This window comes from Giraffa tippelskirchi, chromosome 6 (genome assembly GCF_054371585.1).
Source record: "Giraffa tippelskirchi isolate mGirTip1 chromosome 6, T2T-mGirTip1v1.2.pri, whole genome shotgun sequence".
In the NCBI taxonomy this organism is placed as follows: Eukaryota; Metazoa; Chordata; class Mammalia; order Artiodactyla; family Giraffidae; genus Giraffa; species Giraffa tippelskirchi.
This window is the reverse complement of record NC_137280.1, coordinates 174,344,252-174,367,181: the sequence shown is the minus strand read 5'-3', so window position 1 is coordinate 174,367,181 and position 22,930 is coordinate 174,344,252. Positions and strand designations below refer to the sequence as shown.

Genomic DNA, 22,930 nt, shown 5'->3' with positions numbered 1-22,930 from the left:
GCATTGCAGCTACCGTGATTCATGATTATCTGTGGTAAATTTAAACTGCCGGTTCAGCCTTAAAACAAATTTTAATTTACCTGAGGCCTCACACTACAACCAGTTCGCTTTAATTTGGACCGACTTTGACCCAGCCGGATTTTAGGTCGGACTCAGTCTGACCCCGGAACCAGTTCCGTTTCTAAATTGGATCCCCGTCTGACCCGGAACCAGTCAGACTTTTGAGTCCGACCCAGTCAGACTTAAGTGGTTTCTGGACCCAGTCTGGAGAAAGAAGTGCCCAAACTAAGTCTGAAAGCTCATTATAAATAGGCTGCAGAGCTAAAATCTGGTATCTGAGAGTTTAATTACGAACCATTTTGAGGCAGCGAGAAAGCGGGGTTCTCAAGCAGCTTAAAGGTACCTCAGCCTGGTTGCTTGTTGCTCCTGGCGACCTTCAGGAGGCTTTTTCGGTCCCTTCTCTGGATAGCAGAATTGTGAAGAGGAACTGAGGTATATTTTAAAATTTAAGAATTTTTTTGAGCAAAAATCTATTTGACTCGACAGTGCCAAGCCCGAAATGGTTTCTAATGTTCCACCTGACCGGAACTGCGAGAGCGACTTTTATAGAAGGAAGGTAGAAACAAAGTAAGAAAATTGAGTGGCTATAGCTTGTGGCCTCCCGGACGTTTGGACTTGGTTATCCTTAGCATTTTGATTGCACAGCCTTAAGGCTTTTACAGGCTTAGATTTTGGTTTGCTTACAGTAAGCAGCCAAGGTATTAGAGCCACATCAGTGAATGGCCTCCCTGTTTAATTAATATAACAGACCAAATATATCATTAGTTCCCCATCACTGACTTCTAAAACAAGATTCAGATTTAGCTTTATGCAATTCTAGTCTAAATGAATTTATAGCAAACAGCAGAGGTAAAAGCGTTTTGAACTTCTGGAAATTGGTGATGATAGTGGCTATATTTTATTTTTGTTTTCTGTTCGGTCACCTTTCAAGAAAGAAAAAACACACCAAAACACGTAACTTTTGTTACAATTATCTATGTCATAATTGCAACCTTTTGTGAGCGAAGTTGAAAAACGTTACTTAAATTTTTACTCTTAATTAGCTCATTTTACATAATAGAAAATCTCACCAAATTAATAGAGGATCAAGGATGAGATATATTTTTTAAACTGGCACTATTAATGTGCCAAAATTAGTAATTAAATTTTTACTAAGAAATTCCATATATAAGCTCTACATGGTAGCAGTCAAAATGATTCTAATAAAGTAAGCAGTGATTATTCTGAAAAAGTATAACTGACTTCTGACTTGTACATATGAATGGGTTGTTATTTTAATTTATAATGCTATTACATAATAAAGCAGTATTTTAATATCCATAATGAACACTGCCTTTGACTGTTGAGGGTAACTGATTCAGGTACATAGTCAAAAGTTTTTGAAGTCAGATCTACATACATGTTTCAGACAGACTTCTGTCTCACTGTTGTCTCCATTAGAGAAAGGGATGCAACTGTGTTGGTCAGCTCTTAAACTACAGAGAAACTAAGAGTTCACAAAGTAAAAACTTTTTAACTTCTTGTTGACTTTTATATATGGGATGAGCAGTTTAGTTATAAGATTTTTTTTAATTTACTTTTTATTGAAGGATAATTGCTTTACAGAATTTTACAGTTTTCTGTCAAACCTCAACATGAATCAGCCATAGGTACACACACATCCCCTCCTTTGTGAACCTCCCTCCCATCTCCCTGCCCATCCCACCCCTCTAGGTTGATACAGAGCCCCTGTGTGAGTTTCCTGAGCTAGACAGCAAATTCCTGTTGGCTGTCTATTTTACATATGGTAATGTAAGTTTCCATGTTACTCTTTCCATACATCTCACCTGCTCCTCTCCTCTGCCCATGTCCTTAAGTCTGTTCTCTGTGTTTGTTTCCCCATTGCTGCCCTGTAAACAAATTCTTCAGTACTATTTTTCTATATTCTGTATATGTGTGTTAGAATATGATATTTATCTTTCTCTTTCTGACTCACTTCGCTCTGCATAATAGGTTCTAGGTTCATCCACCTCATCAGACCTGCCTCAAATTCGTTCCTGTTTATGGCTGAGTTATATTACATTGTGTATATGTACCACAACTTCTTTATTCATTCATCTGTCGATGGACATCTAGGTTGCTTCTGTGTTCTAAATATTGTAAACAGTGCTGCAATGAACAATGGGGTACATGTGTCTTTTTCAATTTTGGTTTCCTCAGGGTATATGCCTAGGAGTGGAATTGCCAGGTCATATGGTGCTTTTATTCCTTGTTTTTTAAGGAATCTCCATACCGTCTTGCATAGTGGCTGTATCAATTTACTTTCCCACCTGCAGTGCAAGAGTGTTCCCTTTTCTCCATACCCTCTCCATCATTTGTTGTTTGTAGACTTTTTGATAAGGGCTATTCTGACCTGTGTAAGGTGATATCTCATTGTGGTTTTGATATATATGATCGACAGAGAAGGCAATGGCACCCCACTCCAGTACTCTTGCCTGGAAAATCCCATGGATGGAGGAGGCTGGTATGCTACAGTCCATGGGGTCGCTAAGAGTAGGACACGACTGAGCGACTTCACTTTCACTTTTCCCTTTCATGCATTGGAGAAGGAAATGGCAACCCACTCCAGTATTCTTGCCTGGAGAATCCCAGAGACGGGGGAGCCTGGTGGGCTGCTGTCTATGGGGTCGCACAGAGTCGGACACGACTGAAGCGACTTAGCAGCAGCAGCAGCAGCAGCAATAATGATCGATGTTCAGCATCTGTTCATGTGTTTGTTAGCCATCTGTACATCTTCTTTGGAGAAATGTTTGTTTAGGTCTTTTTCCCACTTTTTGATTGGGTTGTTTTTCTGTCTTTGAGTTGTATGAGCTGCTTGTGTATTTTGGAAACTAATCCTTTGTCAGTTGTTTCATTTGCTATTATTTTCTCCCATTCTGAGGGTTGTCTTTTCACCTTGCTTATAGTTTCCTTTCCTGATTAAGTTTAATCAGGTCTGACTTGTTTAGTTTTGTTTTTATTTCTGTTACTCTAGGAGGTGGATCATAGAGGATCTTGCTTTGATTTATGTCATCAAGGGTTCTGCCTATGTTTTCCTCTAACAGTTTTATAATTTCTGGTCTTACATTGAGGTCTTTAATCCATTTTGAGTTTATCTTTGTTTGTGGTGTTAGGAAGTGTTCTAACTTCATTTTTTTACATGTACCTGTCCAGTTTTCCCAGCACCATTTATTGAAGAGGCTGTCTTTGCCCCCACTGTATACTCTTGCCTTGTTTGTCAAAAATAAGGTACCCATAGGTGCAGGGGTTTATTTATGGACTTTCTATCTTGTTCCATTGGTCTATATTTCTGTTTTTGTGCCAGTACCATACTATCTTCATGACTGTAGCTTTGTAGTATAATCTGAAGTCAGGAAGCTTGATTCCTCCAGCTTCATTTTTTCTCAAGACTGCTTTGGAAATTCGGGGTCTTTTGTGTTTCCATATGAATTGTAAAATTTTTTGTTCTAGTTCTGTGAAAAATGCCATTGGTAATTTGATAGGTATCACATTGAATCTGTAGATTTCATTTGGTAGTATTGTCATTTTCACAATATTGATTCTTCCTACCTAGGAACATGTAATATCTCTCCATCTGTTTATGTCGTCTTTGATTTCTTTCATCAGCATCTTATAATTTTCTGTGTACAGTTCTTTTGTCTCCTTGGGTAAGTTTATTCCTACGTATTTAATTCTTTTTGTTGCAATGGTGAGTGGGATTGATTTCTTAATTTCTCTTTCTGATTTTTCATTGTTAGTATATAGTAGTAATAGTAGTAGTTTAGCTGCTAAGTTGTGTCTGACTCTTGCAACCTCATGGACAGAGGATCCTGGCAGGCTCCAGGGGATTCTCTAGGCAAGAATACTGGAATGGGTTGCCATTTTCTTCTCCAGGGGATCTTCTCAACCCAGGAATCGAATCCAGGTCTCCTGCATTGTAGGCAGACTCTTTACCAACTGAGCTACAAGGGAAGCCCCCAGTGTATAGAAATGCAAATAATTGTTTATTGATTTTGTATACTGCAGCTTTGCTGTTTCACTGATTAGCTCTAGTAATTTTCTGATACTATCTTTAGGGTTTTCTGTGTACAATATCATGTCATCTACAGTGAGAGCTTTACCTCTTCTTTTCTGCTCTTGATTCCTTTTATTTCTTTTTCTTCTCTGATTGCTGTAGCTAGGACCTCCTGAACTATGTTGAATAATAGTGGTGAAAATGGACACCCTTATCTTCTTCCTGATCTTAAGGAGGGGTGCTTTCAGTTTTTAAGCATTGAGAATAATGTTTGCTGTAGGCTTATCATATATGGCCTTTACTATGTTGAGGTAGGTTCCTTCTATGCCCATTTTTTGAAGAGTTTTAATCATAAATGGGTGCTGAATTTTGTCAAAGGCTTTTTCTGCATCTATTGAGATTATCATAGCGTTCTTATTTTTTAATTTGTTAATATGGTGTATCATATTGGTTGATTTGCATATATTGAAGAATCCTTGCATTCCTGGAATAAACCCAACTTGATCATGGTATGAGCTTTTTGATGTGATGCTGAATTCTGTTTGCTAAGGTTTTTTTGAGGGTTTTTGCATCTATGTTCATCAGTGATATTGGCCTGTAGTTTTCTTTTTTTGCATTGTCTTGTCTGGTTTTGGTATCCAGGTGATGGTGGCCTCATAGAAAGAGTTTGGAAGTGTTTCTTCCTCTGCAATTTTTTGGAAGAGTTTTAGAAGGATAGGCATTATCTCTTCTCTAAGTGTTTGATAGAATTCTCCAGTGAACCCATCTGGTCCTGGTCTTTTTTTGGGGAGGGCGGGGGGTGGAATTTTGATCCCAGCTTCAATTTCAGTACTTGTATTTGGGTTGTTCATAATTTCTGTTTCTTCCTGGTTCAGTCTTGGAAGATTGAACTTATCTAAGAATCTGTCCATTTCTTCCAGATTATCCATTTTGTTACCATATAGTTGTTCATAATAGTCTCTTATAATCCTTTGTATTTCTGCATTGTCTGTTGTAACATCTCTTTTTTCATTTCCAATTTTGTTGATTTGATTCTTCTCTAAGAAATATAATGCATAAATATAGAAAAAGTAGTCAAATCACACTATCCTATTTTATTTTCTATCATCTTAATTTTCTTGATATTGCTATATTTATATCACAGGCTTTTTATTACTAGAAAAGTCCACTATTGTTATGATGAATATTGTATTAATTCATCAAACGCTACTTTCTATTTAGTAAAGTATGCATTATATTGGAGAAGGAAATGGCAACCCATTCTTGCCTGAGAAATCCCATGGACAGAGGAGCCTGGTGTGCTATATTCCATGGAGTCTCAAAGAGTAGGACACAACAGCTAACCAACAATAAAGACAGCATGTGTATATGCATCTTGCCATAGCATTAATTTTTAAATCTCTTCATCTTATTTTTTAAACTAATTTTTTTAGTCTCTGTATGCCCAGATTCCTTCACAAAATAAAGAGTAGGAATTCTCCAAGTTTTCATAAATCAAGATGAATACAATGTCAAATACAAAATAATGCTAAATGTAATATATAAAATATATGACAGTATGTAAATATATAAAATAGTAAAAGGGACTTCCCTGCAGGTCCAGTGGTAAAGACTTTGCCTTCTAATGCAGCCAGTGAAGGTTAAATCCTTGGATGGGAGGCTAAGATCCCACATGCCTTGCAGCCAAAAACCAAATCTTAAAGTAGAAAGCAATATTCTAACACAAATCAAGATTTTAAAAAAAGAAGCCCACATCAAAAAAAAAAAAAATTATGTGATTACTGCTTTTAAGAAAAATTTAGAGATATATCTATTTAGTGAAACATTATAAATATTTTAAGTCTTAAAAATGTGTAGTTACCATTCTTTTGAAGTTTTTATTCCATATCTTTTCACCATATAGTACAGCAGACATTTTGGAGAATACAAACCTTTTTGAAATAATGAATAAATATCATCTAAGCATGCGTAGTGAGACACCTAAAGAAGAGAGGTTATATAAATGCTAGTGTCCTTAGTATATTCTTATAATTAAAACTGATAGGGTGAATAATATCATCTAATTAGAGAGATTGGCCTGAAGAGAAAAGATGATTTTGGATAAAGTTCAAAAGAATTCTGTCATGTGTCGTTTTAGGAGGAGGAGTCATTTTTAAGGAGTCAGAGAAAGAAAATCTGTGGGTATAGGAGAAAAATTAGAAAATTGTGATGTCACTAAAGTCAAGAAAGAACTCAAGAAGTAAGAAATGGCAAGCTGTGTCAGCCAAAATTTACTCAACATTGATGACATTATTGTCAGCTACCTGGAAAATGGTACAAAACTGAAAATCATGAGGGTTTCAATCAAGTAGACAAAAAATAGGCACTAAAATAAGAAAATAATATTCTTATAAATTTATATATAAAATATAGAGTGCAATTAAATATGTCACAAGGATGAAATAAAATTTTTATCTTTAAAATTTTTAAATAGTTAAAGAAGATGTGGATTCAAAGTATTTCTTGGGTTTGGTAACATGATGTTGATTGATTATATTTGAAAATGATTTCAGTAAAGTGGTAAGATTTAACTTTCATAGGAAAGGGGTTGCAGAATAAAAGAGAATAAATGAACAAAAGGTGTGTAGAACTCATTTTAAAAATTTGTGAATAGAAGGAGGAAATTAAAAAAAAATAGTATCAGTGGTCTGAAATTCCTAGTAAGCTTGTAAAACACGTAGTAAAAATAATAGATTGAATATATTAAAAGATCAAGATACTTGGGATGTCAGAATGAGTGGAGGAAGCGGTCCTCAGAGACATAGAGATGATGTACTTGAGAACTGGTTATGAATCTTTGTAGAATAGGAAGTTATAGCAGGATAATTTAAGATTTTGGATAGAGGCTACAACAAGTGCTAAAGTCTTAAGTGAAGGTATGTGTGTGGGGGGGTGTGTGTGGGGGTGTGTGTTGAGAAGGGTAGGGAAAGTATTGGATAGTGGTAGTGATGAGGCAAGAGACGGAAAATGACAACCTGGTCATATAAAAACCAAAAATACTTTAGGTAAATATTCTTTATCCTCTTGTGATGGTAATATTTTCTAAGTCATTTGCTCTATATGAGATTTAGCCTTCCTAAAGACAACAGTGCATAATATTTGATTTTCTCCACAAATAAAAATAATTGCACAGAGATGATACCCAACAGGAAGATGCATTATAAATCATATAGTAGTTAAAGATTATCTATGATTCACTGTATGAGTAGTAGATATTCTTTGCTAAATTGGATATTAGACAAACCCAGAGTTAAGAGTAAAAGCTTAGTTCTAAAGAAATATCCTCATTTAATTTGCATCTCTATTTGAAAAGTATTAGAAAGAAAGTAACAATTATTTTAAAAAAAACACCATAGTGTTACCTTTTTAATCTCAAAATCATCTTAATTATAGTTCAGATATTGAGCAATATTCAGTGGCTGTCATCACTACAATTTGTTAGACTGCACTGAGGCTACAGAAGGCAGATAAAAAGCTCATGGTCTTGTTATTAGACACACTGTACAGTTTTATTGCAACATAAATAAATTTTGTCATTTCTGATTTTTTAAAAATATCTTTCTTCCTAAACTGAAAACCATTAATAGAATTTTAAAAGATGAGCATGTTATACTATTTTATATTATCATTATTTTTTCAAAGAAATACCAGAGTATAATATTGTACACATACATGGTTTAAAACCCAGCTTAAGATATAAAGCACACAAGGTATTGAAGCACGTTTAAAACTCCCTAATTCATTTCCATTCCTCTTCATTCCTTCATTCACAAAGGATGATAGTATTACATTTCCATAGATGTTCTCAAACCTTTATAACATATGTTTGCAGCCACAAACATTTTATGTTTTTGCACTGTAGATTTAAAGTTAAAACAAGTAGTTTTGTGTAATTTGTTTTTTCAGTTAGTTAATGACAGTCATCTGTGCTGATAGTGTAACTCAAGTTCATAATTGCCATTAATTATTAGTATTTTACTATACAGTTTACATTTGAACGATCCTAGGGTTGAGTTGAGTTACTGACTTCCCACACAGTTGAAAACTGCATATAACTTTGACGCCTCCAAAAGTTTATTAATAGCCTATTGTTAACTGAAAGCCTTACTAATAACATAAGCAGTCAACTAACACATATTTGTATGTTATATATATTATATACTATGTTCTTATAATAAAGTAATCTCAGTTCAGTTCAGTCGATTAGTCATGTCCAACTCTTTGTCACCTCATGGACTGCAGCACGTCAGGCCTCTCTGTCCACACCAATTCCTGGAGCATATTCAAACTCATGTCCATCACGTCGGTGATGCCATCCAACCATCTCATCCTCTCTCGTCCCCTTCTCCTCCTGCCTTCAATGTTTCCCAGCATCAGGGTCCTTACAAATGAGTCAGTTCTTTGCATCAGGTGGCCAAAATATTGGCGTTTCAGCTTCAGCATCAATCCTTCCATTGGATATTCAGGGCTGATCTCCTTTAGCATTGACTGGTTGGATCTCCTTGGAGTCCAAGGGACTCTCAAGAGTCTTCTCGAACACCACAGTTCAAAAGCATCAATTCTTCAGAACTCAGCTTTCTTTAGAGTCCAATTCTCACATCCATACATGACTACCGGAAAAACCATGGCTTTGACTACACAGACCTTTGCTGGTAAAGTAATGTCTCTGGTTTTTAATAAGCTGTCCAGTTTGGTCATAGCTTTTCTTCCAAGGAGCCAAGAGTCTTTTCATTTCATGGCTGCAGTCACCATCTGCAGTGATTTTGGAGCCCCACAAAAAAATAATGTCTCTTACTGTTTTCATTGTTTTCCCATCTATTTGCCATAAAGTGATGGGACTAGATGCCGTGACCTTAGTTTCTGAATGTTGAATTTTAAGCCAATTTTTTCACTCTCCTCTTTTCACTTTCATCAAGAGGCTCTGTAGTTCTTCTTCAGTTTCTGCCATAAAGATGGTGTCATCTGTGTATCTGAGGTTGTTGAAATTTTTCCAAGCAATCTTGATTCCAGCTTGTGCTTCATCCAGCCCAGCATTTTGCAAGAGTTACTATGCATATAAGTTAAATAAGCAGGGTGACAATATACAGCCTTGATGTACTCCTTTCCCGATTTGGAACCAGTCTGTTGTTCCATGTCCAGTTCTAACTGTTGCTTCTTGACCTGCATACAGATTTCACAGTAATGTAGTAATCTAGATAAAGTAATATAGATCAAAGAAAATTTTATTAAGAGAATCATAAGAGATATGCATTTATATTACTGGGTTGTATTTATTGATACCATAATTTTACATCTGTTTACAAAATAAGTTGCCTATCAGTACATATATCAATATTGTTTTATACGATTCAAAATACTATATATTGCTATATGTATTATTAACATGTAGTATGTAATATGTGCTATTAACATGGCTCAATTGTGTCTGACTCTTTGCGACCCCATGGACAGTGACCTGCCAGGTTCCTCTGTCCATGGGATTCTCCAGACAAGAATACTGGAGTGAGTTGCCATGCCCTCCTCCAGGCAATCTTCCCAACCCAGGGATCAAACCCAGGTCTCCCACATTGTAGGTGGGTTCTTTACTGTCTGAACCACCAGGAAAGTGCATTACTAACACTAGACATCAAAAATTAGAGGGTAAATGGGGGGAAACCCACCACAGTATTGTAAAGTAATTATCCTCCAATTAAAATTAATTTTTAAAAAGGTGATAAGGGATATACATATACATATAGCTGATTTGCTTTGCTGTACAGTAGACTAACACAGCATTGTAAAGCAACTGTACTCCAATAAAGATTTTAAAAAACAAATGGAAAAGAAAATTTATTGGGGGGAAAAGAAATTCATATTTATTTACAAGTATAGCAATTCCTGCACTGATAACAAAGAAGAAGCCATGTGCTTTGTTTATGGTAGTCTGGCCTAAATGCTAATGAAGAAATCATTGAACATTTTATGGTATAGGATATTAGACATATGTGTAAGACAGTATTGGAAGCATTGTTTCATTTCTTAAAAAAAGCACTTGTGATGATAGGCTGACATGTAGTTTCTCCAATTATGATAGAGTATCACATGCTATAGTAATGTAATTCTTTGAAAGCAAAGCTATAAAATAGTAAAGAAGCTAACACATTACTAATTTTATATCAACACCACTTACTTTATGCCTATGTAGGATAGGCTATCATCTTCAATACAAGGCTTGTACACAATGAAAACTTAGATAATGATGCAAAAATGTCTCACAATTTTGCTATACAGTTATTAAATCTTCACACAAAGATACACAAATGTATCATACAAATGTATGGCCTCATGATTATTTACTATATATTAAGTGGAAGTGGATCATCATAAAGATCTTCGTCCTCATTGTCTTCATGTTGACTAGACTAAGGAGGAGGAAAAAGAGGGATTGGTATTGATTTTTCAGGGATGGCAGAGGCAGAATTGGTGGAAAAGGTCAAAGGCGAGGCAGACACATTCAGTGTAACTTTATGGAAATACATTACAATTTCTGACTTTTTTTTTCATTTCTCTAAAAATATTTGTATACAGTACCAATTCCTCTTCTACTCTTTGCTGTAGTTTTAGTGCCCATATCATCAAAGCATCCATGTCATAAAAGAAGTCAAAGCATCTTGAAAAGTCAGAACCCTTCTGCTAGATTGTCTCATCTCAATTAGTTGTCTGGCACTGCTGCTTCTACATCTTCTTCCTGGTCTGGCACTGGCTCAGAACACTCACCTCCAGCAAGGTGTCTTTTGTTAATCTCTCTGTTGTGGTGTCTATTAGCTCTTGAATGTACCCAACATCCTTCACCACCCTGCCCCCCACACACAGACCCTTTTTTTTTTTTTTTTTTAATCACATCCACAATGTCTCTCATGATTTTTTGATTGGCTCTCTCAGAATACTTTGAAGTCAGCACAATATCTAGTGAATTTTCTTTGACAGGAATTTATTGTTTTGGGTCTAATGGCTTTTACTATAACAATGATGGCATCTTCAATGGTGTAATCTTTCCAGACTTTCAAGATGTTTTCTTTCTTGGGATTTTTTTTTTTTTTTTCCCACAGCATTGAAAATCCTCCCCATAGAATGCTGTGTTTAATGAATCTTAAAGGTCCTTATGACCTCCTGATTTAGAGGCTGAATTAGTGATGTTGTATTTGTGGGCAAGTAGACCACTTGAATGTCTTTGATGTTGAACTGATGGACTTTTGGTGTTGAACTCATGGCCAAGGACATTGTCCAATATCAAAAGAATTTTAAAAGGAAGTCCCTTACTGACAAGGGACTTCCTTGCTTCAGGGACAAATCATCAATGGAACCAGTGCAGAAAAAGTGTTCTAATTGTCTAGGTCTTCTTGTTGTGCAACTGAAATACTGGAAGCTGGTGTTTTTCTTTTCCCTTCAAGGCTTATGATTAGCAGCTTTATATATAGGGCAGTTCTTATCATAAACCCAATTGCATTTTCACAAAACAGTAAAATTAGCCTGTTCCTTCCCACCTTAAACTGTGGTATTTGATTCTCTTCCTTGCTAACAAATATCCTTTGTGGCTTTTATTTATTTATTTTTTCCAGAATAGGGCATTTTTATCTGCATTATAAGCCTGTTGAGACAGATATTTTTTCACCTCAATGATTTTCTTAATGTTGTCTGGGAACTTATTTACTAATACTTAGTTGGCAGAAACTGCTTTTCCTATTATCTTGACATTTTAAAAAAAGCCAAATCATCTTTCAAAATCATCAAATCATCCTTTGCTGCCATTAAATTATCCATCTTCTGATTCCTCACCTTTGTCTTGCTTTAAATTACCATATAAAGACTTTGCTTTTTCTCGAATCATATTCGAATCTATAGGTACCTTACACCCACGTAAAAGCTGCACTCAATACAAGAGTAAAAGGTATTTCAAAAAAGTGGAAGGTTTTTGTGCCTGCTGATGTATCTATAGTGACTGTTTCACAAATTTCCTTTTCTTTTTTTACAACAGTCCTTACGCTAATTTTTTTTCTTTTTTTTAATGTTGAAATGGCAGGCAATTACACTGAAAACCTCAATCTTTGGTATATTTCAAACAAATTAACTTTCTCTTGGAACATTATGTCTTTTCTCCCTAGAAGCACTTTCAGCACCACTAGAGGCACTTTGTATGGGTTCCATGGTGTTATTCAGGCTTTACTGTGTGTGTGCTAGGTCACTCAGCTGTGTCTGACTTTGCAGCCCCATGGCCTATAGCCTGCCAGGCTCCTCTGTCTATGGAATTTTCCAGGCAAGAATATTGGAGGGGGTTGCCATTTCTTACTCAGGGTTTACTATATTGCACTAGACATGATTAAAAATACACAAGAACCTCAAGAGATCACTTTATACAGCAATACACAATTTATTGGAGAAATGAACTGCCCTCATGGAGATGTATCACACAGTATTTTAAATTGACACAACACTTGAGTTCAGCATAATAGCAACAGGTGGTGGCTTTAAAATTATCATAGTAGAACAGAATGTACTATAATTAATTTTATGCAGGTATGGTTTATTACTGCATCTTTACTTTATCTCTGTTTCTCTTGACTGTGATTACCATGTATGGTAATCATGTACCATGTACATACCATGTATGGTATGTAAGGATGTGCATATGTAAGGATGTGCATATGTTTTGACAAAGTTTAACTTTTTATAATAAATTTGTGTATATTTTATGGTAGTAAATGATAAGATAGGCTGGTGCTACATATATTTTATTTGTTCATGACATACCTTTAATTTTAAAAATATTTCTAAGCTATTAGTTTGTCTGTGAGTTTTTTCAAATTGTTACAAGCCTCTAAAATTTTTCCCAATCCTTATTGAAAACACTGCATATATGTGGATCGACACAGTTCAAATGAATTGTTCAAGGGTCAACTGTACTGTAAAATCATGATTCATTATAAATTGTTCTGGCAATGGACATATGGGTTTTTCATTGTTTCAGTCCTGTAAATAATGTTGCCATAGTATTATAGGTGTTTACTTTAGCACATATGCATGTGTGTCTGTTAAGAATATATGAAAGGAAAGAATTTTTGCTTTATGAAGATGTTGCAGTCATCTTTATTAAATATACTAACATGCTGATTTTTCTTGGCTGCCTATTAATAATAGTAATTTATTATTATAAATAATATGAATAGCATTTATAAATATAGCATATGATTATGATATGCTATGAATACATATAAAATAAATATAAAATTATAATATTTTAAAATATATATATAATTTTACTACATGAAAGTAACTATCCATTGATAGATGAATAGAGAAAATAGATGTTGTTTGTATATGCCACATATATATATATATGAATATTGTTCAGCCATAAAGGGAATAACATCTTGTCATTTGGAGCAACATGAACAGACTCAGAGGATTTTATGTGAAGTGAAATAACTCAGTGAAAGATGAATGCAGTATGATTAATTTCAGTGATATGTGAAATCTAAAAACAACAACAACAAAAACCCAGACATACAGATATAGAGAACAAATAAGCAGTCACCAGAGCTAAGAGGGTTAGAGGGATGGGTGAAATAGGTGAGAGAGATTAATAAATACAGGCTTCCAGTTACAAAACAAATGAGTCATGGGGCTAAAATGTATAGCATGAGGAATAAATTAGAGTATTATATAATAATACTAGTAGTAGTAGGTAGTGATTTTTTAGTAAAGATATTCTGAATCCCAAATATATTTATGTATATAGCAAGATCCTTCTATTTTGTCATTTGTTTCTCCTTATTTTTTATTTATAGAAGCACAGATGGTTTTCATTTTAACATGGTCATATTTATAAGTTTTTTCTTCTCTGTTTTTGTCTCTATCTTGTTTAAATATCCTTTGGAAACTAAAATTTAAAAAAATTATACATGAGTGTTATATTTTGCTTGATGTGCATCAGCCTTGACATTATCTGTAACTAATTTTAAATTGTCTAGAGAATTTGTTTTTATATACAGTAAACTAAGCACTTTTTTTTTTTCAAATATCTGAAACTACACACCTTATCCTGATTGGTCAAAACCATCTCTGCTGTATAGCAAATATTCATTCAACTTTGAGCCAAATTCTAGGATTTCTACTTTGATCATTTGGCATCTTTATTTATTCCAGTGTAATACATTTTCCTAATAATATGAGTTCATTAATGTTTTGACATTGACTAAGGTAATAATTGTGGGCTTCCCCAGTAGCTCAGTGGTAAAGAATCCACCTGCAGTGCAGGAGCTGCAGAAGACACCGGTTCGATACCTGTGTCAGGAAGATCCTCTGGAGGATGGCATGGCAACCCACTCCAGTATTCTCGCCTGGAGAGCCCCCATGGACAGAGGAGCCTGGCGAGCTACAGCCCATAGGGTCGCATAGAGTCAGATACAACTGAAGCAACTTAGCATGCACACAAGGAAATAATTATGAACAAATCTATGGACCAAATGGTCCAGGTTCAAATACTCAGTCTCTACAAATACACAAATATATACGGTATATATATATAACGTGTGTGTATACACACACACACACACACACACATGCACACATACGTATGTGTATATCAAGTAAATTTCCAGACTGGATAAATCATAAGCCAGAATCAAGATTGCCAGGAGGAATATCAACAAGCTCATATATGCACTGATGATACCATTTGAATGGCAGAAAGTGAAGAGGAACTAAAGAGCTTCTTGAGGAGGGTTAAATAGCTAGCTTAAAACTCAGCTTTAAAAAAAGAAAACAGGATCCTGGCATCTGCTCCCATCACTTCATGGCAAATAGAAGGGGAAAAAGTGGAAGCAGTGACAGATTATTTTCTTTGGCTCCAAAGTCACTGCAGATGGTGACTGCAACCATGAAATTAAAAGACGCTTACTCTTTGGAAGGAAAGCTCTAACAAACCTAGACAGCATATTAAAAATCAGAGACATCACTTTGCCAACAAAGGTCTGTATAGTCAAAGCTATGTTTTTTCCAGGAATCATGTATGGATGTAAGAGTTGGGCCATAAAGAAGATCGAGCACTAAAAAATTGATGCTTTTGAACTGTGATCCTGGAGAAGATTCTTGAGAGTGGCTTGCACTGCAAGGAGATCAAACCAATCAATCCTAAAGGAAATCAACCCTGAACTGATGCTTCCAGCCAACAGTGGAAGAACTGATGCTGAAGCGGAAGTTCCAAGACTTCGGCCACCTGATGCAGAGAGCTGAATCAATGGAAAGAACTCTGATGCTAGGAAAGACTGAAGGGAGATGGAGAAGATGGCCGCAGAGGATGAGATGGTTATATATCATCACCAATCATCAATGACATGAATTTGATCAAAATCCAGGAAATAGTAAAGGACAGGGGAGCCTGGCATGCCACAGTCTCTGGTGTCACAATGAATCGGACACAGCAATGACTGAACAGCACCACTACCATTATATAAAGATGGGAAATTATCTATTTTTTCATGCCTCTGTTTTCTCATCTACAGAAAGAGAATTACATTACTTGTATAATTGTTACGGTGATGAAATAATAGTTTAAACATAATCATTTAAAGATAATGTTGGCAGGAAGAAAGTACTATGTAAGTGTAAATATTATCAATATTATTCTTGATCAGCAAATATGTCCACTTCTGTCTCCAAAAATGTTGGTTCTTGTCACTTTTATATATATGGAATAGACAAGAGCCTTGCTGGGGTCCTTGAACCCCTAGAACAACATGGGGAGCCACTTGTCCCCAGTCCCCAAGCCTTCCACCCAGCATCAAGGAGCTGCATGCAGAAGCTCTCAGCTTAGTACTGTTTGGCTAATGCCCTCTCTATTCGCCCCACACTGTAGTGAGCCCAGTGTCTTGGAAGTTGCAGTATAGGGCTGGATGTCTCTCTCCAAGGCCTTCACTTTGGGAGAGCACCCTCCCCAAGCTGCTGCCTGGGGATGAGGTTGCAACCTTGGGAATCAAGTTTCCTCTGTCTGTAGTTCTTCAGGCACACTGTTAACTAGATCTAATCCCTTGAATATATTTGTTAATTCCACTGCATATTTATAGGACATATGAAAAGGCAAAAGCTTAGGACACTTGAAAGATGAACTCCCCAGGTCGGTAGGTGCCCAATATGCTACTGGATATCAGTGGAGAAATAACTCCAGAAAGACTGAAGAGATGGAGCCAAAGCAAAAACAACACCCATATGTGGATGTGAGTGGTGATGGAAATTAAGTCTGATGCTGTAAAGAGCAATATGGCATAGGAACCTGGAATATTAGGTCCATGAATCAAGGCAAACTGGACGTGATCAGACAGCAAAAGACAAGAGTGAAGTCGACATTTTAGGAATCAGCAAACTAAAATGGACTGAAATGGGTGAATTTAACTCAAATGACCATTATATCTACTACTGTGGGCAAGAATCTCTTAGAAAAATGGAGTAGCCATCATAGTCAAAAAAAGAGTCCAAAATGCAGTAATTGGATGCAGTCTCAAAAACGACAGAATGATCTCTGTTAACAAGGCAAACCATTCAATATCACGGTAATCCAAGTCTATACCCCGAGAAGTAATGCTGAAGAAGCTGAAGTTGAACAGTTATATGAAGACCTACAAGACCTTCTAGAACTAACACCCAAAAAAGATGTCTTTTTCATTATAGGGAACTTAAATGCAAAGATAGGAAGTCAAGAAAAACCTGGAGTAACAGGCAAATTTGGCCTTGGAGTACAGGATGAAGCAGGGCAAAGGCTAATAGAGTTTTGCCAAGAGAATGCACTGGTCATAGAAAACTCCCTCTTTGAACAAAACAAGAAGACTCTACATATTGACATCACCAGATGATTAATACTGAAATCAGCTTGATTATATTCTTTGCAGCCAAAGACAGAGAAGCTCTATAGAGTCAGCAAAAACAAGACCGGGAGCTGACTGTGGCTCAGATCATGAACTCCTTATTGTCAAATTCAGACTTAAATTGAATAAAGGATGGAAAACCATGAGACCTTTGAGGTATGACCTAAATCAAATCCCTAATGATTATACAGTGGAAATGAGAAATAGATTCAAGGGATTAGATCTGATAGAGTGCCTGAAGAACTATGGATGGAGGTTTGTGATATTGTACAGGAGTCAGGGATCAAGATCATCCCCATAAAAGAAAAAGAAATACAAAAAGGCAAAATGGTTGTTTGAGGAAGCCTTACAAATAACTGTGAAAAGAAGAGAAGCAAAAGACAAAGGAGAAAAGGAAACATATACCCATTTAAATGCAGAGTTCCAAAGAATAGCAGGGAGAGATACAAAAGCCCTGCTTAGTGATCAGTGCAAAGAAATAGAGAAAAACAATAGAATGAGAAAGACTAGAGATCTCTTCAAGAAAATTAGAGATACCAAGGGAACAATTCATGCAAATATGGGCACAATAAAGGACAGAAATAGTATGGACCTAACAGAAGCAGTAGATATTAAGAGGTGTCAAGAACACACAGAAGAACTATACCAAAAAGATATTCACGACCCAGATAATCACGATGGTGTGATCATTCACCTAGACCCAGACATCCTGGAATATGAAGTCAAGTGAGCCTTCGCAAGCATCACTACAAACAAAACTAGTGGCAGTGATGGAATTCCAGTTGAGCTATTTCAAACCCTGAAAGATGATGCTATGAAAGTGCTGCACTCATTATGTCAGCAAATTTGGAAAACTCAGCAGTGGCCACAAGACTGGAAAAGATCAGTTTTCATTCCAATCCCAAAGAAAGGCAATGCCAAAGAATGCTCTACCTACCACACAATTGCACTCATCTCACACGCTAGCAAAGTAATGCTCAAAATTCTCCAACCCAGGCTTCAGCAATATGTGAACTGTGAAATTGCAGATGTTCAAGCTGGATTTACAAGAGGCAGAGGAACCAGAGATTAAATTGCCACCATCCGTTGGATCACCGAAAAAGCAAGAGAGTTCCAGAAAAACATCGATTTCTGTTTTATTGACTATGCCAAAGCCTTTGACTGTGTGGATCACAATTAACTGTGGAAAATTCTAAGAAATGGGAATACCAGTCCACCTGACCTGCCTCTTGAGAAATCTGTATGCAGGTCAGGAAGCAACAGTTAGAATCGGACATGGAACAATAGAAGGTTCCAAATAGGAAAAGGAGTACGCCAAGGCTGTATATTGTCACCTTGCTTATTTAACTTAAATGCAGAGTACATCATGAGAAATGCTTGGCTGGAGGAAGCACAAGCTGAAATCAATATTGCTGGGAGAAATATCAATAACCTCAGATATGCTGATGACACCACCCTTATGGCCGAAAGCAAAGAACTAAAGAATCTCTTGTTGAAAGAAGAGTGAAAAAGTTGACTTAAAAGTCAACATTCAGAAAACTAAGATCATGGCATCTGGTCCCATCACTTCATGGCAAATAGATGGGGAAACAGTGAGAGACTTTATTTTTGTGCTCCAATATCACTGAAGGTGGTGACTGCAGCCATGAAATTAAAAGACGCTCATTCCTTGGAAGAAAAGTTATGACCAACCTAGGCAGCACATTAAAAAGCAGAGACATTACGTTGCCATCAGAGGTCCATCTAGTCATAGCTATGGTTTTTCCAGTAGTCATGTATGAATGTGAGAGTTGGATTATAAAGAAAGCTGAGCCCCGAAGAATTGATGCTTTTGAACTGTGGTGTTGGAGAAGACTCTTGAGAGTCCATCCTAAAGGAAATCAATCCTTAGTGATCATTGGAAGGACTGATGTTGAAGCTGGAACTCCAGGACTTTGGCCACATGATGCGAAAAGCTAACTCATTTGAAAAGACCCTGATGCTGGGAAAGATTGACGGCCAGAGGAGGAGGGGATGACAGAGGATGAGATGGTTGGATGGCATCACCAACGTGATGGACATGAGTTTGAATATGCTCCAGGAGTTGGTGATGGACAGGGAGGCCTGGAGTGCTGCATTGTATGGGGTTGCAAAGAGTCAGACACAACTAAGCAACTGAACTGATCTGAACTGGCTGGCTCATTGGTTTTCTGTGCTTTCTCTAGTTTAAGGCTGATGTTTGCTATAAGATGCTAATAATCTGAGCCACAGTCAGCTCCAGGTCTTATTTTTGCTGGCTTTATAAAGCTTTTCCTTCTTTGGCCACAAAGACAGTAATCAATTTGATTTCGGTATTGACCATTTGATGATGTCCGTGTGTAAAGTTGTCTATTGTGTTGTTGAAAAAAAGGGTATTTTCTATGTCTAGTGCATTATCTTGGTGGAATTCCGTTATCTTTTACCTGTTTCATTTTCTTCTCCAAGGCCAAATTTTCCTGTTACTCCAGGTGTCTCTTGACTTCCTATTTTGCTTTCCAATTCCCAATAATGAATAGAACATCTTTTTTTTTCTGTTAGTCCCAGGAGATTTTCTAGGTCTTCATAGAACTGATCAACTTTAGCTTCTTTGGCATCGGTGGTAGGGGTGTAGACACTAATTACTCTGATGTCGAATGGCTTTCCTTGGATATTATTGTTGTTTTATATTTACTATGTTTAAATTACATACATATTTATAAATCCTGTAACTCACTATTTTTCTTTTTTTTTAATTTTTTGAAGTATAATTGATTTACAATACTTTAAATCTACAGCCCAGTGATTTAGTTATACATATATATGTGTGTATATATATATATATATATATATATATATTCTTTTTCAGATTATTTTCCAGTCACTATTTCTTATGTTTCATCCCTTCTTTTCTATATATTATTTACACTATATTTCCTATTCAAATTCATTAGACATTTATTTGGTAGGTATTCATAAGTGGCAAACTCTAATCAATTAACATTTGTTTAAATTAGCTTTATTTCATTTTTTTATTCAATAAAAATTAATTGGCTATAAAGTTGTACATAGACAGTTAATATAGTGTCTCTATGTTATTAAGTCCTTTTCCCCACAGTCCTTATTGTTCTGTTCTTGTTAAGAGTCTATCCTTGTGACTGATATTCTTGTGTCAGTCTGATCATCATAATTTCTAGTAAAATTGCATTCCCTTTGTGGCTGATTTAAAATATTTTTTCTGAAAGAGGACTTTTTAAAGATGGTGATACAGGAGGTTCCTGAACTTCCTTCCTCCGACAAACATTAAACATACAGCTATACTTGGAACACTTCTCTCTGAAAGAAATCCAGAAACTAACTGAGTGACTCCTACATATTGGATGAACAAGAAAAGACCCATTTCAAAAGAAGTAACAAAGTCTGTGTTTTCCAGATAAGTAAAAGCTGAAAGAGTTCATCACCACTAGACTGGCCTTATAAGAAGTATTAAAGGGACTTCTTCAAGAAGAAGCAAAGGAACACTAGTTAATGAAAGGAAAACATATGAAAGAATAAATATCACTGGTGAAAGTAAGTGAAGTGTAGTGACAGTCACTCAGTCGTGTCTGACTCTCTGCAACCCCATGGGCTCTACAGTCCATGGAATTCTCCAGGCCAGAATACTGGAGTATGTGGCCTATCCCTTCTGCAGGGGATCTTCCTGACCCAGGATTTGATCCAGGGTCTCCTGCATTGCAGGCGGATTCTTTACCAACTGAGCTGGCAAGGAAGACTGGTGAAAGTAAACACATATTTAAATTCAGAGTACTCAGAGTACATAAGTCACTTATAAATCTGTGAAGGTTAAAAGACAAAATTAATAGTAATAACTATACAATAATCTGTTAATGCTTACACAAAGTAAAAAGATTAAAGTGAGACATTGAAAACATAAAGTATGGGCGAGCAGTGGTAAAAAATACAGAGCTTCAGTTTGCTTTTGAACTTAAGTAGTTATCAGCTTAAAATAGACTATTATATTTTATAAATAGTTTTATGTAAGCTTCATGGAAAACACAAAGCAAAAATCTGTAGTAGATACACAAAAGAGTAAGGGAAAGAAATCCAAGAATGCCATGGATTTGTGATGTGTGGTGTGATGTGTGGTGAAATCATCAAATCATGGAAGAAAAAATCAAGAGAAAAGAAAGTAACCAAGTAATTACAAAAAAGTCAGAAAACAGTTAAAAAAATGGCAATATTAAGTCCATCAGTTCAGTTCAGTTCAGTCGCTCAGTCGTGTCCTACTCTTTGCGACCCCATGAATCACAGCACACCAGGCCTCCCTGTCCATCACCAACTCCCAAAGTTCACCCAAACTCATGTCCATCGAGTCGATGATGCCATCCAGCCATCTCATCCTCTGGCGTCCCCTTCTCCTCCTGCCCCCAATCCTTTCCATCATCAGGGTCTTTTCCAATGAGTCAGCTCTTCTCATGAGGTGGCCAAAGTATTAGAGTTTCAGCGTCAACCTCAGTCCTTCCAATGAACACCCAGGACTGATCTCCTTTAGGATGGACTGGTTGGATCTCCTTGCAGTCCAAGGGACCCTCAAGAGCCTTCTCCAACACCACAGTTCAAAAGCATCAATTCTTCAGCGCTCAGCTTTCTTCACCATCCAACTCTCACATCCATACATGACCACTGGAAAAACCATAGCCTTGACTAGATGGACCTTTGTTGACAAAGTAATGTCTCTGGTTTTTAATATGCTGTCTAGGTTGCTCATAACTTTCCTTCCAAGGATTAAGCGTCTTTTAATTTCATGGCTGCAGTCACCACCTGCAGTGATTTTGGAGCCCCCAAAAATAAAGTTTGACATTGTTTCCACTGTTTCCCATCCATTTCCCATGAAGTGATGGGACTGGATGCCATGATATTAGTTTTCTGAATGCTGAGTTTTAAGCCAACTTTTTCACTTTCCTCTTTCACTTTCATCAAGAGGCCCTTTAGTTCTTCTTCACTTCCTGCCATAAGGGTGGTGTCGTCTGCATATCTGAGGTTATTGATATTTCTCCTGGCAATCTTGATTCCAGCTTGTGCTTCTTCCAGCCCAGCGTTTTTTTATTAAGTCCATACCTACCAACAAACTATTTAAGTAAATGGACTAAATTCTCCAGTCAAAAGATACAGAACTTCTTTCAGGAAACAAGAAAAATTTCAAATAAGCAGTAACTTTAAACTACAAAGAATTAGTTAAAAAAAAAAAAAAGAAGAAGAAGAAGAAGAAATGAAGCCCCAAAGAAGAAGAAGAATAAATAAAGCCCCAAATTAGTAGGAGGAAGGCAATTACAAAATCACAGTGGAAATAAGTTAAAAAGAGACTAAAAACAGAAGACTCAAAGTCAGAAAAGAAACAGATGATGCAGCTGATACCACAGAAATGCAAAGGGTCTTAAGAGACAGAGTATACATCAGGCCGGCTCGAAGAAATGGAATACTCTGCATTTATTTAACAAGGTTAGCATCTCCCTAACACCAGAGCCAAATGAAGATGATACAAGAAAGGAAGGCTAAAGATCAATATCCCTGATGAATATAGATGTAAAAATCGTCAACAAAATATTAGTAAACCAAATTTAACAGCACGCTAAAAGGATCTTACACTATAATCAAGTGTGATTTAATGCTAGAAATACTTGTAAATCATATATCTGATGAGTTAATATCCAACAAATATAAAGAATTAATACAACTTGATAGGAAAAAAATAAAGCAGTTTGAGTTAAAAATGGGCAAAGGAACTAAATAGATGTTTTTCCAAAGAAGACATTCCAAAAAGAATACCTGGCCAACCGTTACATGAAAAGGTGTTCAGTATCACTTATAATCAGGGAAACATAAAACCACAGTGAGCTGACACACCATG

The 22,930-nt window shown here is 36.3% G+C and overlaps 1 long non-coding RNA gene across 3 annotated transcripts in view; it reads left to right on the top strand.

Annotated features, from left to right (window-relative positions):
- The first annotated feature begins 223 nt into the window (after positions 1–223).
- LOC145511728 (uncharacterized) overlaps positions 224–22,930 on the top strand; it is an 878,639-nt gene continuing 855,932 nt past the window's right edge. For all 3 annotated transcript variants that reach the window (XR_014058108.1, XR_014058109.1, XR_014058110.1), the window contains exon 1: positions 224–492. This is a non-coding gene — a long non-coding RNA (uncharacterized LOC145511728). The remainder of the gene's footprint in view (positions 493–22,930) is intronic.